General features: G+C 38.7%; 1 pseudogene; it reads left to right on the plus strand.

Moving 5' to 3' along the window:
• The first annotated feature begins 229 nt into the window (after positions 1-229).
• Positions 230-12,470, plus strand: part of LOC138891460 (uncharacterized) — a 38,507-nt pseudogene continuing 26,266 nt past the window's right edge.

Raw genomic sequence — 12,470 nt, forward strand, 5'->3', positions numbered from 1 at the left:
CGAGACACCGGTAAGAAGTGAGAGAGATGAGAAAATTATAACCAACCTAAGGCGGAAAGTGTATGATTATGGTTTTGACTTGACAAAGGCCGAAAGGGACTTGTTAAATTCTCAAGCAAAGTTGGCCAAAAGTGCAGAAGAACATGCTAGATTAGCCCACCGGTTGAAGTAGAAATATGACAAAGAAGTAGCAATTTTAAAGAAAAAGCTGGTTGCCCTGGAAAATGAAATGGTCAAGCAAACAAAGGATTTCAAGACAGAAAAAGAGCATTGTTATGCATTGATTTACCAACTACAAGAAAGCCTGCAGCAGTTACAAGACCAAAACAACACAGATACACAAGTGTTGGAGGCTCGGGCCCAGCAGATTGGACGTTTGCTTCAAGAAAAGGGTGTCATCAGAATGAGGATTAAAGAGATAGCTGATTATGTTGTAATGAAATGCCATGAATGTGAAGACATGACCAAGTCTATATTTTTTGCTTCCGTGATGACATTCGTTCGACAAGTGATGGTTGACCTAGACCACCTTCAAGAAGATATTGCCCGTAGGCCCGTGCAGAGACTGGCCGATGTCCCGCAGGCCCCCGGAGTACCAGTGGAGGCTCTTATGTATTTTTGATTGTTCAGTTTTTGAGTGCGGAGACTGACCAAGTCATATTCTTTTTTTTCTGTACAGTTCTTTTGATGCTGGTTTCAATGACATGACATGCATGAGGAATTTTCAGCCAAATCTTAAAAGCCAATCTAATTCCGAAATAACAATCCAAGAAGTAGAGTGTGATGATGAAACAGAATATGGTGAAGAAGCAGCATTTCAGGAAATCAGTAGAGAACTAAATCACTTTGAAGAAAAATCCAAGCCTAATCTGAATGAAACTGAAGAAATCAATTTAGGAGATCAAGATAATATTAGGGAAACCAAGATAAGTGTGCATCTGGAACCACAAATCAAGGAAGAAATAATCAAAGCACTGTTTGAATATAAAGATATTTTTGCATGGTCGTATGACGACATGCCGGGTTTGAGCACTGATTTGGTAGTTCATAAATTGCCAACTGATCCGGCATTCCCTCCAGTCAAGAAAAAGTTAAGGAAGTTCAAGACTGACATGAGTGTGAAGATCAAAGAAGAAATCACAAAGAAGCTTGACGCAAAGGTCATTCGGGTCACTCGATATCCCACTTGGTTAGCTAATGTCGTGCCAGTACCAAAGAAGGATGGTAAAACCAGGGTCTGTGTCAATTATCGTGATCTCAATAAGGCAAGTCCAAAAGATAACTTTCCATTGCCGAACATCCATATTCTGATCGACAATTATGCCAAGCATGAGATTGGGTCTTTTGTGGATTGCTACGCTGGATATCACCAGATCCTGATGGATGAGGAAGATACAGAAAAGACAGCATTCATCACACCATGGGGGACATACTGTTACCGGGTAATGCCATTTGGTTTGAAGAATGCTGGTGCAACTTACATGAGGGCAATGACTACCATATTTCATGACATGATACATAAGGAAATTGAAGTTTATGTAGATGATGTGATCATAAAGTCAAAGAAGCAGTCCGACCATGTTGGAGACTTGAGAAAGTTTTTCCAAAGGCTCCGCAGGTACAACCTCAAGCTCAATCCGGCAAAATGTGTATTTGGTGTCCCGTCCAGGAAACTGTTGGGATTCATAGTCAGTCGACGCGGTATTGAGTTGGACCCATCAAAGATAAAATCCATCCAAGACTTACCACCGCCAAAGAACAAAACCGAGGTGGTGAGCCTTCTCGGAAGGTTAAACTACATCAGCATGTTTATTGCTCAACTCACGACAACTTGTGAGCCCATCTTTAAGTTGCTGAAGAAGAATGCTGCGATTAAGTGGACTGATGAGTGTCAGGAAACATTTGATAAGATCAAGAGTTACCTGTCAAACCCACCTGTGTTGGTCCCGCCAGAACCTGGGAGACCTTTAATTCTCTATTTGACGGTCGTGGATAATTCTTTTGGTTGTGTGTTGGGTCAACACGACATCACGGGCAAGAAAGAGCAAGCCATTTATTATCTCAGTAAGAAGTTCACTCCTTATGAGGTTAAGTATACTCTTCTTGAAAGGACATGTTGCGCCCTGACTTGGGTGGCACAAAAGTTGAAGCATTATCTATCATCCTACACTACTTACCTCATTTCTTGCATGGATCCTCTAAAGTATATCTTTCAGAAGCCTATGCCCACAGGAAGATTGGAAAAGTGGCAGATTTTACTCACAGAGTTTGACATCATCTATGTGACTCGGACCACGATAAAAGCCCAAGCCATGGCCGATCACTTGGCCGAGAATCCGGTGGATGAAGAATATGAGCCACTGAAGACTTATTTTCCTGATGAAGAAGTGATGTATGTTGACGAGGCTGATCATGATGAAAAGCCAGGTTGGAAACTCTTCTTTGATGGATCTGCTAACATGAAAGGTGTCGGAATAGGGGCTGTACTCATTTCTGAAACAAGGCATCACTACCCCGTAACAACTCAGCTTCAATTTTATTTCACTAACAACATGGCTGAATACGAGGCATGCATTCTGGGTTTGAGGCTAGCTATAGACATGGGAGTTCAAGAAATATTGGTTTTGGGAGATTCAGATTTGTTGGTTCACCAGATTCAGGGAGAATGGGAGACTCAAGATTTGAAGCTCATACCGTATCGACAATGTTTGCATGATCTTTGTCAACGATTCAGGTCAGTAGAATTCAAGCATATTCCCAGGATTCATAATAAGATTGCCGATGCCTTGGCTATTTTGGCACCAATGTTACACCATCTGGATAAGACTTATGTCGACCCTCTGCATATCCAAATCCGTAATCAGCATGCCTATTGCAATGTGGTATATCCGGTACATGCCACAGGTGATCAAAAGAGAACCATTCGACATCTGGCTAGTGGATTTTTCTTAAGTGGGGGAATATTATACAAGAGAACTCCAGATCTAGGATTACTAAGCTGCATAGATGCTAAACAAGCTTCGACTATCATGGCCGAAGTGCATTCCGGGGTTTGCGGGCCACATATGAGAGGGTATGTCTTGGTGAAGAATATTCTTCGAGCAGGTTATTATTGGCTCACCATGGAACGAGATTGCATCAGCTTCGTTCGCAAATGTCATCAATGCCAGGTGCACGGTGATTTGATTCATTCCCCGCCATCTGAGTTGCACACAATGTCTGCACCTTGGCCCTTCATTGTTTGGGGCATGGATGTCATTGGACCAATTGAGCCGGCAGCTTCAAACGGGCATAGATTTATTCTGGTGGCCATTGATTACTTTACCAAGTTGGTCGAAGCTGTAACTTTCAAGTCCGTGACCAAGAAGGCGGTGGTAAATTTTGTTTATTCAAACATCATTTGCCAGTTCGGAATTCCCAAGGTAATCATCACAGATAATGCTGCTAACCTCAACAGTCATTTGATGAAAGAGTTATGCTAACAGTTCAATATTATGCATCAAAACTCCACTCCGTATCGTCCTAAGGCAAACGGAGCTGTTGAGGCTGCTAACAAGAACATAAAGAAGATACTTCGTAAGATGGTGCAAGGTTCCAGGCAATGGCATGAAAATTTACCTTTTGCTTTACTGGGTTATCGCACTACTGTTCGCACTTCAATAGGTGCAGCTCCCTATTTGCTGGTATATGGAACCGAGGCAGTTATACCTGCGAAAGTTGAGATTCCTTCACCTGCGGATCGTTGTTGAAGCTGAAATTGATGATGATGAGTGGGTCAAAACCCGGCTAGAGCAATTGAGTTTGATTGATGAAAAAAGATTGGCAGTAGTATGTCATGGTCAATTGTATCAGAAAAGAATGGCAACAGCATACAACAAGAAGGTGCGTCCCCGGAAATTTGAAGTGGGTCAGCTGGTATTGAAACGCATCCTTCCACATCACGCTGAAGCTAAAGGCAAGTTTGCCCCAAACTGGCAGGGGCCGCTCATTGTGACAAAAGTGTTTCCCAATGGTGCTATGTGTTTAACAGACATAGAAGGTAAATGTGTGGATATGGCTATCAATTCTGATGCAGTCAAGAGATATTATGTATGATTTCTTTACTTATCTTAAATCTCATTTTGTACTAGGCATGTTCAAAGTTGGAATGACGAAGGCATTTTATTCTGCTATCCCAAACACTTTTATCATTTGTTACCCCTTTTTGAGCCTTATTTATGTTCTTTCATACCCCTCTTTTGGAATCAGAAGTAGAGCTCGAAATAGAAAAGAAAAAAAAAAGAAAAAAAAGCAAAAAAGAGAAAAAAAAAGAAAGAAAAGAGAAAAAGAAAAGCAAAGCAACAAAAACAAAATAACTTTTACTAGTGAACTACGTTCGACCTGATTCCTTCTAAGGATACGTAGGTAGCCTTACACGGTTCGGTCCCATCAAAATAAAAATCTAAAATTCCCCAGATTCGAAGAAACTGGGGCAGAAGTTTTAGTTTTGTAAAAAGATCTGATTCCAAAAGTTATAATTTTGAACCCCTTCATCTTAAATTATTTTGAGCCTGCATGCCACCATTTCTTTCTAACCCTGTCCAAAACATACACTACAGTCCAAAGAAAGACATTTTGATCAACTTTGATGATGCCAAGTCAAGTGAGATGGAGGTATTATTTACATCATGGGTTGCACCTTTGTTCATGGGCACAAGGAAAAGTGAATAAATGAGAGAGTCTTATTGGTGAAAACCCTTACGGGCACCATAGGGCGATGGTGAGTCGAGAGAAAATTCAAATGAGAGAGTCTTATTGGTGAAAACCCTTACGGGCACTGTAAGGCGACAGTGAGTTGAGAGAGGAGCAAATGAGAGAGGCTTGCTGGTGAAAACCCCTCGGGGCATTACAAGCCGAATGGGGTTCATGACTTTACAGAGAAAATGAATTATGGAAACCCCGGTTTTGAAGTATGAAGACATGGCATGAACTGAAATGTGATTAGCTGGATGGATTAGGCTGATCAATCTGAAATGCATGTCATGATCATTGGAGCCAGCTGCTTCATTCAGATAAATCTCTTTTCCATTTTTCTTCAAATAGTCATTTTTTTTTCTCCCAAATTCTCGAAGTCACTTCGCTTCGTTTCTTTTGGGTCTATTTTTCTAAGTCTCTGTCAAATTAGTCTTTGTTAAGCAAGCAAGAAAGGACTTCAAAGCTCATTACCAGCTTTTTATTTTCACCAAGCGAAATTCGGCCAGGCACATCACAAGTGACATGATTTAGAATGAGCAATGCGGTGGTAACTGAAGTTCAGGTGGTCAAGTGATTCGTGAATTTGTAGGAAATGCAAAGGTTCAACAGTTGTCAGAATGAAAGTGCCATATGACGAGGTGAGCGTAAGGGATTCAAGTCATTCAGAGGTTTTGTGGTCGAGGTTCGATCAAAAGGTCAAACTAATTCTTTGTAGCCCGAAGCAGCTAATCAGAATGAAGCGGGATAGTGGCAGAAGCAAACACCTTCAGCAAGGATGCCACAAACTAACCGCCACAGTTTCAAACTGACAAAATTTTCTTTGTTTCAATCAGGGGCAAGGAATCTTGTTTTCTTTGCTAGGAATCCTCCACGAGAAAGCATGTTCCAGATAAGTTCAGTTTTAAGTTTTCAGGACCCTCCTGGATAATGGGATTTAATCTCAAGTTTTCAGGACCCTCCTGATAATGGGATTTAATTTCAAGTTTTCACGACCTTCCTGGATAATGGGATCTAGTTTTAAATTTTCAGGACCCTCCTGGATAATGGGATGCAACTAACAATCAATGAATGTTCCTGGTACAAACTGGGGCAGAAAATTATCTCTGTTTTGTCTGTGTTGTCATGATTGCAGGCGCCCACCTGGAGAACGAGGGAATTCATTTCAGCTTTAAGTCAGCAGGCACCCACATGGAAAATGAGGGAATTTATTTCAAGTTTTAAGTTATCAGGCGCCCACCTGGAGAACGAGGGAATTCATTTCAGTTTTAAGTCAGCAGGCACCCACCTAGAAAACGAGGGTATTTATTTCAAGTTTTAAGTTATCAGGCGCCCACCTGGAGAATGAGGGAATTCATTTCAAGTGTTAAGTCAACATCAGGCGCCCACCTGGAGAACGAGGGAATTCATTTCAGTTTTAAATCAGCACAGGCGCCCACCTGGAGAATGAGGGAATTTATTCCAAGTTTTAAGGCATCAGGCGCCCACCTGGAGAACGAAGGAATTTATTTTAAGTTTTAAGTAATCAAGCGCCCACCTGGAGAACGAGGGAATTTATTTCAAGTTTTAAGTCATCAGGCACCCACCTGAAAAACGAGGGAATTCATTTCAAGTTTTAAGTCATCAGGCGCCCACCTGAAGAACAAGGGAATTTATTTCAAGTTTTAAGTCATCAGGTGCCCACCTGGAGAATGAGAGAATTTATTTCAAGTTTTAAGTCAGCAGGCGCCCACCTGGAGAACGAGGGAATTTATTTCAAGTTTTAAGTCATCAGGCGCCCACCTGGAGAACGAGGAAATTTATTTCAAGTTTTAAGTTATTAGGCGCCCACCTGGAGAACGAGGGAATTCATTTCAGTTTTAAGTCAGCAGGTACCCACCTGGAAAACGAGGGAATTTATTTCAAATTTTAAGTTATCAGGCGCCCACGTGGAGAATGAGGAAATTCATTTCAAGTGTTAAGTCAAAATCAGGCGCCCACCTGGAGAACGAGGGAATTCATTTCAGTTTTAAATCAGCACAGGCACCCACCTGGAGAATGAGGGAATTTATTCCAACTTTTAAGGCATCAGGCGCCCACCTGGAGAACGAGGGAATTTATTTCAAGTTTTAAGTCATCAGGCACCCACCTGGAAAACGAGGGAATTCATCTCAAGTTTTAAGTTATCAGGCGCCCACCTGGAGAACAAGGGAATTTATTAAAAGTTTTAAGTCATCAGGCGCCCACCTGGAGAATGAGGAAATTTATTTCAAGTTTTAAGTCAGCAGGCACCCACCTGGAGAACGAGGGAATTTATTTCAAGTTTTAAGTCATCAGGCGCCCACCTAGAGAATGAGGGAATTCATTTCAAGTTTTAAATCATCAGGCGCCCACCTGGAGAATGAGGGAATTTATTTCATGTTTCAAGTCATTAGCAGGCACCCACCTGGAGAATGAGGGAATTTATTTTAAGTTCAAGTCATTGGCAGGCGCCCATCTAGAGAATGAGGGAATTCATGTCAAGTGTTAAGTCAACATCAGGCACCCACCTGGAAAATGAGGGAATTTATTTTAAGTTCAAGTCATTGGCAGGCGCCCACCCGGGGAATGAGGGAATGCATGTCAAGTGTTAAGTCAACATCAGGCACCCACCTGGAAAATGAGGGAATTTATTTCAAGTTTTAAGTCAGCATCAGGCGCCCACCTGGAGAACGAGGGAATGCATTTCAAGTTTCAAGTCATCAGGCGCCCACCTGGAGAACGAGGAAATTTATTTCAAGTTTTAAGTCACCAGGCTCCCACCTGGAGAACGAGGGAATTTATTTCAAGTTTTAAGTCATCAGGCACCCACCTGGAGAACGAGGAAATTTATTTCAAGTTTTAAGTCATCAGGCGCCCACCTGGAGAATGAGGGAATTCATTTCAGTTTTAAGTCAAAATGAGGCGCCCACCTGGAGAATGAGGGAATTTATTTCAGTTTTAAGTCATCAGGCACCCACCTGAAAAATGAGGGAATTTATTTTAAGTTCAAGTTAGTTGCAGGCGCCCACCTGAAGAATGAGGGAATTTATTTCAAGTTTTAAGTCATCAGGCGCCCACTTAGAGAACGAGAGAATTCATTTTAGGTTTTAAGTCAGCATCAGGCGCCCACCTGGAGAATGAGGGAATTTATTTCAAGTTCAAGTTAGAGAGGCATCAGGAGCCCGCCTGAAGAATAGGGTCAACTTTCAGTTTTTTTTCAAATTCAAGTCAACAGGATGCCCACCTGAAAAATGAGGTGAATTTTCAGTTTCATATTGAAGGATCAAGTGGAGATTCATGACAAGAAGTAGATAGGATCTTGTATTTTTATTTTATTTTTGTTGTAATTTTTGCTTTCAATTCATGATGTAAAGGCAGGGACCGCGGACCGGAACCTCGACGGAATGGTATCTCACTCGACTCTCTCATCCTATCCACATACTCCAATACTTCATTCACCTTGAACTACACGCGACCTGATTGTCTTATAACCCAGGATATGTAGGTTGTCCAAAACCAGGACTCGGTTGCACCTTTTTCTTTTATTTTATTCCTCTTTTGAATAACGATATGGTCAAACAAATTAGTCACATGACTCACTTTGTCTTTGCTTTAAAACTCTCCATCTTTCCAAGCAAAGAGGGGCAGCTGTGAGCACCTAATTTTTGACAATATTTGGATTTTAACTCACTTTTTAGTATTTAAATAGTTTTATGTTTAATCTTAATATTGTAGTTTTATTTCACCTTTTTATAGGTTTATTTTAGATAAATTGAAAATCAACAAAAAAATTCACATTGATAGAGTATACAATTTTATTCTAATTGGCAAAAGAAAAGAAAACACACAAAAATTTATTTTCCTCTTATTTTTAGTATGTTAGTAATTTTTGGAATTTCTTTTTAATAGTTCCTTGACTGGAAGTAGCTAGTTAATATTTAATTTTGCTATCTTAATTTAGTAGGAATAATATTTTAAAAGTTTATTTTATTTTGTTATCCTTTACAAGAAAATCAAAAAAAGAAAGAATAAAGAATCAATCAAATTGTGCCAACTCTTTTGTTCTTGTTGAGATTGTCTTTTAGTCAAGATTTCTCTCTATCCCAAAATAACTAACTCATAAGGTATATTCTCTACCCCTCACGTGATTGTTCTGAAGTAATCACATGCACCTTATTTTGGATCTTTTATCCATTCACACACTTTTCATGATCTGAATTTCTTTCTCTCCGAGACTTTGCTCACACACATTATATATACAGACCTAAAGCTAACCAGAGAAGGGACCAGGAAAAAAAAAAGAGAGAGGAAGGGATCTGAAGAGAAGCCAAACAAAAAAAAATGCAGCAATACCTACCAAAAAGTTTCATCTTTCTCACCAAAGCCTCTTTGCTTTTGGCCATTGAAATCAGTAACCATTAGCTATGTAAAACCACTGCAGTTACCATTTTAGAAACAGCCCTTAAATCACAGCAAAATCAGCCTCGAAATTTACCTCAAACCAGTCCTAAACCAGTTGGAATACTACCCAAAATGTCCATGAAAATCACCTCCGAACCCAGAGTCCTAAATCTCCAATAAAGCACCTAAATTTTCAGCTGGAGTTAAAACAGAGTTCGAGAGGTCCTTTCGAGTTCACGACGAGGTTTCCGGCGCAGTCTACTCTTCGGTTGACGATGTCATTCGCGTTTAGTCTTGTCAGCATATTTTTCTCTCGTCTTCTTTGTAAGCCAATTGGAGGTTCTTATTGATATATTCATAAAGCTTCAAAGAAGGTTCATTGTTTCCACTTTTATTTTATTTTATTTTATTACCGTGTTTATGGATATATATCATTGTCTTGTGAAATCTTTGTCATTGAAGTGTGCCATCCTTCTGTTTGTTGAGTTTTCTTATTTTATTTTTTTGTATAATTAAAGATTATTGCCATGTGTTTATTTCATGCTCTCTTTCTAGTTACATGTTGAAAATATTAGTTTTAAGTTTGGTACATAATCTATTTAAGTTACTTTGGGTCTGTGATGATGATTTAGATGAATTAATTTCCATTTTGTTTGGCCGTAATTTGTAAAATAACATGCTGGGAAAGAGAACTTTGAAAGTAGAAAGAATTTGTGGGCCTATGTTGATTTAAACCAACAATGACTAAAATGGACAATATAATAGGTTGCTCGCCCAATTTACTATAGTTGGCTTATTCTTTGTAAACACACTTAGTTGGCTTGCTTCAGTTGACAAATAAATGTCAATTACCTCCATATCTTGGCCTATTAGTTTAACGATCTAAGCCACCTTTTCCACGACAAATTTCCATAACTAACGGCCTCACAGTTGATTCCAAAATTACGACAAAGCATGAACATCGTAGCTTGCTTTAGGAGCGATCAATAATAAATCATCGTAACTATGGGTATGGTTCCAGTGGCATAGTCATGATACATAAATTCCAATTCGAGTGTGCGTTTCACGTGACTCGACCAGAACTTCAAACAATAATAAAAATAAGTATCTCGTCAATCGCGGGTGCATTTCATGTGGCGCGGTTTGCGACGTGTGCCAAAACGACAAGTGTACGACATCGTGACTTGTTCCAGAAATAATTTCATAAATAATTAAAAGCGGTTTAGAAGATAAAAATGCACACTAGGTTTTAAAACATGTATTAAATCAGATAATTAGGTCAATTATTAATAGTTGAGCGACCGTGCTAAAACCACAGAACTCGGGAGTTCCTCACACCTTCTCCCGAGTTAACAGAATTCCTTACCCTGTCTTCTGAGTTCGCAGACCATAAATAGAGTCAAATTTCCTCGATTTGGAATTTAAAATAAACCGGTGATTTGGGACACCATAACTTATTCCAAGTGGCGACTCTGATTAATTAAATAATCTCATTTCGAAAAACGTCACTTTAATTGGAAAAACTCACCTATCTCTCGGGAAAAAGGAGGTGTGACAATATTAGACTTCCATTATTGCTTCACTTGGTTTATGCATTCGTCTACTTGTTCAATTAACTTGGTTTGGACTTTGTCAGGAACAACTTTGCAGCATTAAGCGATCGTTTGGTACAAGAGATAAGAGATAATTAATTCCGCAATTAAATTTGAGATAAGTTTATCTAACATTTGGTTGGGAAAAATTACGGTATAACTAATCCCGAGATTGTAGTGTTATTTTTATCCCTATGAAAAAGTGAGATAACTATCCTAGGATTATTAATCCCGGGATAATTAATCCTAGGATAATTTATTTCCCAACCAAATAATACTGCAGGGATAACTAAGGGGTCGTTAGGTTGAAGACAAGTTATGCTAGAATTAGTTATGTTGGGATTAGTTAATAGTTATATTAGGATTAGTTATGCTGGAATTAGTTATCCGAGTAATATTTTTTATTGACTGTTTGGTATGTTGTATTAATCCTAAGATAACTTATCATGTGATTAGTATTCAGCCACCCTCTCACAAGTATAAGTTATCCCAGAACTATTTTTAATTTTGGGATAATTTATCCCAAAATTAATAACCAAAAAAGGATAAAATGGTACTAAATTTTTATGCCAAGATTAGCCCTTCATGTTTATTCCTACCGCTACTATTGATGTTTTTATTCAAAATGCATACACCAAAAATAAGAAGTAAAGTACTAGTTGTAATCTCTGCTTTTATCGTATTCTTTCTACGGAGCGATTTGTGTGTTGTGGCCGTACATTTGTGGGAATATGGGGCATTTTTCAACTGGTCAAATTCTTAAAAAGGAATGGGACTTATTTTCTGTTGATAAAAGAAAGATAGTGACTTCATCTCAGATTTTCTGTTGATTTCATTCTTTTCGTTTTCCTCTTTACTATTTTCTTCTTTTGTTTGTCTTACCCCTACTTGAGGTTAGAGAGACGGTTTCCGATAAACCTTTGGCATCCTTCCCTCCAAGAACTCCCCGCCTTGCTCTTGGAGTGACTCGAACTCACAACTTTTTGTGTTGGAAGTTGAGGGTGCTTACCACTAGAGAAATCCAATCTTGTAAACCACCTTTAGCAGATGTTTAACTTTATTCATTACAATGTCAAATATATTTTCCTTTCACTCTTTTACTGTAATCCTAAATTGTCGACATATAATTCATGTTCTTTTGACAAGTTAACAACAGATTTCAAAACTTGGAAGTCCTACGCCTTATATATAATCCACGTCCTCTAAAAAGAAATTTAAAGAAACAGAATATTAGCATAGTTAATTATGGCATTGGGATATATCACAAAAAAACAACAGCACCAAAATGCTCATATATACACATCAACTGTCAAAAAGCCAAAAAGTGAAGAAGAGAAAAACTCAATATTTATTTTTGATGCTTATAAGAGCATTTTCGCCTGGTTTTATCTTCACTAGCTAGTACAACTTTTTAGACTTAGAAAATTACCTATTATATATGAGAATAGCGACGGAGCTAGAGATCATGTTATAAGTTTGGTCGAACCAATTAATTTCGGTCCAAATTTTATATTTGTCTTAAATATTTATTTAATATGTATAAGTTATTAATTTAAAATCCAACAACTTCAAAGAAATATAATTTTTAACTCACAAGTTCAAATCCTAACACTGCTTCTATATGATAACTTTGAGAATTCAACTTAGATAGGCATGCTTTTCTAATTATGAAGAGGGTTGATAGAAATCATAACGTGTAATTATGAAGAGTGTTGTTGTGATGACCCAAAAGGTAATCTTATATTT

This window comes from Nicotiana tomentosiformis, chromosome 3 (assembly GCF_000390325.3).
Source record: "Nicotiana tomentosiformis chromosome 3, ASM39032v3, whole genome shotgun sequence".
Taxonomy (NCBI): Eukaryota; Viridiplantae; Streptophyta; class Magnoliopsida; order Solanales; family Solanaceae; genus Nicotiana; species Nicotiana tomentosiformis.